The sequence below is a fragment of the Panulirus ornatus genome, chromosome 42 (genome assembly GCF_036320965.1).
Source record: "Panulirus ornatus isolate Po-2019 chromosome 42, ASM3632096v1, whole genome shotgun sequence".
Taxonomy (NCBI): Eukaryota; Metazoa; Arthropoda; class Malacostraca; order Decapoda; family Palinuridae; genus Panulirus; species Panulirus ornatus.
Genome location: NC_092265.1, coordinates 31492948 through 31497796, shown reverse-complemented (window position 1 = coordinate 31497796; position 4849 = coordinate 31492948).

Here is a 4849-nt window from a genome sequence, read left to right as displayed (position 1 = left end):
TCTCGTCCCAAGCCTCTCTCTCCTGTCCTGCCTGACTCGTCCCAAGCGTCTCCTGTCCAGCCTGACTCTCCTTCCAAGCGTCTCTCTCGTGTCCAGCATGACTCTCGTCCCAAACCTTCCTCTCCTGTCCTGCCTGACTCTCGTCCCATTCCTCTCTCTCCTGTCCTGCCTAACTCTCGTCCCAAGCCTCTCCCTCCTGTCCTGCCTTACTCTCGTCCCAAGACTCTCTCCTGTCCCGCATGACTCTCATCCCAAGCCTCTCTCCCATCTCCAGCCTGACTCTAGTCCCAAGCTTCTCCCTCCTGTCCTGCCTAACTCTCGTCTCATGCCACTCTCTCTTGTCCTCCCTACTCTCGTCACAAGCCTTTCTCTTCTGTCCTGCCTGACCCTCGTCCCAAGCCTCTCTCTCCTGTCCTGCCTGACTCTCGTCCCAAGCCTCTCTCTCCTGTCCTGCCTGACTCGTCCCAAGCGTCTCCTGTCCAGCCTGACTCTCCTTCCAAGCGTCTCTCTCGTGTCCAGCATGACTCTCGTCCCAAACCTTCCTCTCCTGTCCTGCCTGACTCTCGTCCCAAGCCTCTCTCTCATGTCCTGCCTGACTCGTCCTAAGCCACTCTCTCCTGTCCAGCCTTAATTTCGTCCCAAATCACTTTCTCTTGTCGAGCCTGACTCTCGTCCAAAGCCTCTCTCTCCTGTCCTGCCGACTCTCGTCCCATTCCTCTCTCTCCTGTCCTGCCTGACTCTCGTCCCAAGCCTCTCTCTCCTGTCCTGCCTGACTCGTCCCAAGCGTCTCCTGTCCAGCCTGACTCTCCTTCCAAGCGTCTCTCTCGTGTCCAGCATGACTCTCGTCCCAAACCTTCCTCTCCTGTCCTGCCTGACTCTCGTCCCAAGCCTCTCTCTCATGTCCTGCCTGACTCGTCCTAAGCCACTCTCTACTGTCCAGCCTTAATTTCGTCCCAAATCACTTTCTCTTGTCGAGCCTGACTCTCGTCCAAAGCCTCTCTCTCATGTCCTGCCTGACTCGTCCTAAGTCACTCTCTCCTGTCCAGCCTTAATTTCGTCCCAAATCACTTTCTCTTGTCGAGCCTGACTCTCGTCCAAAGCCTCTCTCTCCTGCCCTGCCGACTCTCGTCCCATTCCTCTCTCTCCTGTCCTGCCTGACTCCTGTCACAAGCCACTCTCTCCTTTCCAGCCTGACTTTCGTCCCGAGGCACTCTCTCTTGTCCAGCCTGACTCTCGTCCCAAGCCACTCTCTCCTTCATCAGTCTGACTCTCGTTCCAAGCCACTCTCACCTGTCCTGACGACTCTCGTCCCATTCCTCTCTCTCTTGTCCTGCCTGACTCTCGTCCCAAGCCTCTCCCTCCTGTCCTGCCTGACTCTCGTCCTAAGCCACTCTCTACTGTCCAGGCTTAATTTCGTCCCAAATCACTTTCTCTTGTCGAGCCTGACTCTCGTCCAAAGCCTCTCTCTCATGTCCTGCCTGACTCGTCCTAAGTCACTCTCTCCTGTCCAGCCTTAATTTCGTCCCAAATCACTTTCTCTTGTCGAGCCTGACTCTCGTCCAAAGCCTCTCTCTCCTGCCCTGCCGACTCTCGTCCCATTCCTCTCTCTCCTGTCCTGCCTGACTCCTGTCCCAAGCCACTCTCTCCTTTCCAGCCTGACTTTCGTCCCGAGGCACTCTCTCTTGTCCAGCCTGACTCTCGTCTCAAGCCTCTCTCTCCTGTCCTACCTGACTCTCGTCCCAAGCCATTCTCTCCTTTCCAGCTTGACTTTCCTCCCGAGCCACTCTCTCTTGTCCAGCCTGACTCTCTTCCCAAGCCTCTCTCTCCTGTCCTGCCTGACTCGTCCCAAGCCTCTCCCTCCTGTCCTACCTCAATCTCGTCCCAAGACTCTCCTGTCCTCCTCACTCTCGGACCAATCCGCTCTCTCCTGTCCTGCCTGACTCTCGTCCCAAGCCTCTCTCCTGTCCTGCCTGACTCTCGTCCCAATCCTCTCTCTCCAGTCCTGCTTGACTCGTCCCAAGCGTCTCCTGTCCAGCATGACTCTCCTCCCAAGCGTCTCTCTCGTATCCAGCATGACTCTCGTCCCAAACCTTCCTCTCCTGTCCATCCTGACTCTCGTCCCGAGCCTCTCTCTCCTGTCCTACCGACTCTCGTCCCATTCCTCTCTCTCCTGTCCTGCCTGAGTCTCGTCCCAAGCCTCTCCCTTCTGTACTACCTGACTCTCGTCCTAAGCCTCTCTCTCCAGTCCTGCCTGACTCTCGTCACAAGCCTCTCTCTCCTGTCCTGCCTGACTCTCGTCACAAGCCTCTCTCTCCTGTCCTGCCGACTCTCGTCCCATTCCTCTCTCTCCTGTCCTGCCTGACTCCTGTCCCAAGCCACTCTCTCCTTTCCAGCCTGACTTTCGTCCCGAGGCACTCTCTCTTGTCCAGCCTGACTCTCGTCCCAAGCCACTCTCTCCTTCATCAGTCTGACTCTCGTTCCAAGCCACTCTCACCTGTCCTGACGACTCTCGTCCCATTCCTCTCTCTCTTGTCCTGCCTGACTCTCGTCCCAAGCCTCTCCCTCCTGTCCTGCCTGACTCTCGTCCTAAGCCTCTCTCTCCTGTCCAGCCTGACTCTCGTCTCAAGCCTCTCCCTCCTGTCCTACCTGACTCTCGTCCAAGGCCATTCTCTCCTTTCCAGCCTAACTTTCCTCCCGAGCCACTCTCTCTTGTCCAGCCTGACTCTCTTCCCAAGCCTCTCTCTTCTGTCCTGCCTGACTCGTCCCAAGCCTCTCCCTCCTGTCCTACCTCACTCTCGTCCCAAGACTCTCCTGTCCTCCTCACTCTCGGACCAATCCGCTCTCTCCTGTCCTGCCTGACTCTCGTCCCAAGCCTCTCTCTCCTGTCCTGCCTGACTCTCGTCCCAATCCTCTCTCTCCTGTCCTGCTTGACTCGTCCCAAGCGTCTCCTGTCCAGCATGACTCTCCTCCCAAGCGTCTCTCTCGTGTCCAGCATGACTCTCGTCCCAAACCTTCCTCTCCTGTCCATCCTGACTCTCGTCCCGAGCCTCTCTCTCCTGTCCTGCCTGACTCTCGTCCCAAGCCTCTCTCTCCTGTCCAGCCTTACTCTGGTCCCAAGCCTCTCTCTCCTGTCCTGCCTGACTCTCGTCCCAAACCTCTCTCTCCTGTCCTACCTGACCCTCATCCCAAGCCTCTCTCTCCTGTCCTGCCTGACTCGTCCTAAGCCACTCTCTCCTGTCCACCCTGAATCTCATATCAAGCCTTTCTCTCCTGACCAGACTAACTCTCTTCGCAAACCTCTCTCTCTTGTCCAGTCTGACTCTCGTCGCAAACCTCTCTCTCCTGTCCAGCCTGACTCTCGTCCCAAGCTTCTCTCTATTGTCCTGCCTGACTCTCGTCCCAAGACTGTCTCTCCTGTCTTGCCTGACTCTCGTCCCAAGAATCTCACTCCTGTCCTGCCCGACTCTTATCCCAAGCTTCTCTCACCAGTCCAGCCTGACTCTCGTCCCAAGCCTCTTTTTCCTGTCCTCCTGTCCTGCCCGACTCTCGTCCCAAGCCTCTCTCTCCTGTCCAGTTTGACTCTCGTCCCAAGCCACTCTCTCTTGTCCAGCCTGACTCTCGTCCTAAGCCTCTCTCTCCTGTCCTGCCCGACTCTCGTCCCAAGCCTCACTCTCCTGTCCAGTTTGACTCTCGTCCCAAACCTCTCTCTCTTGTCCAGCCTGACTCTCGCCCTAAGCCTCTCTCTCCTGTCCTGCCTGACTCTCGTCCCAAGCCTCTCTCTCCTGTCCAGCCTGACTCTCGTCCCAAGCCACTCTCTCCTGTCCTCCTGTCCTTCCTAACTCTCGTCCCAAGCCTCTCTCTCCTGTCCTGCCCGACTCTCATCCCAGGATTCTTTCTCGAGTCCAGCTTGACTCTCGTCCCAAGCCTCTCTCTCCTGTCCAGCCATACTCTCGTCCCAAACCTCTCTCTCTTGTCCAGCCTGACTCTCGTCCTAAGCCTCTCTCTCCTGTCCTGCCTGACTCTCGTCCCAAGCCTCTCTCTCCTGTCCTGCCTGACTCTCGTCCTAAGCCTCTCTCTACTGTTCTGCCGACTCTCGTCCCAAGCCTCTCTCTCCTGTCCTGCCTGACTCTCGTCCCAAGCCTCTCTCTTCTGTCCAGCCTTACTCTGGTCCCATGCCTCTCTCCTGTCCTGCCTAACTCTCGTCCCAAGACTCTCTCTCCTGTCCTGCATGACTCTCGTCCCATGCCTCTCTCCCCTGTCCAGCCTCACTCTCGTCCCAGGCCTCTCTTTCCCCTCCTCCTATCCTGCCTGACTCTCGTCCCGAGCCTCTCTTTCCTGTCCTCCTGTCCTGCCTGAATCTCGTCCTACGCCTCACTCTCCAGTCGAGCCTGACTCTCGTCCCAAGCCTCTCTTTCCTGTCCCCCTATCCAGCCTGATTCTTGTCCCAAGCTACTCCCTCCTGTCCTGCTTGACTCTCGTCCCAAGCCTCCATTCTCCTGTTCTGACGACTCTCAGCCCAAGCCTCTCTCTCCTGTCCTGCCTGACTCTCGTCCCAAGCCTCTCTCTCCTGTCCAGCCTTACTCTCGTCCCAAGCCTCTCTCTCCTGTCCTGCCTGACTCTCGTCCAAAGCCTCTCTCTCATGTCCTGCCTGACTCTCCTCCCGAGCCACTTTCTCCTGTCCATCCTGACTTTCGTCCCAAGCCACTCTCTCTTGTCCAGCCTGACTCTCGTCTCAAACGTCTCTCTCCTGTCCTACCGACTCTCGTCCCATTCCTCTCTCTCATGTCCTACCTGACTCTCGTCCCAAGCCACTCTCTCTTGTCCAGCCTGACTCTCGTTCCAAGCCTCT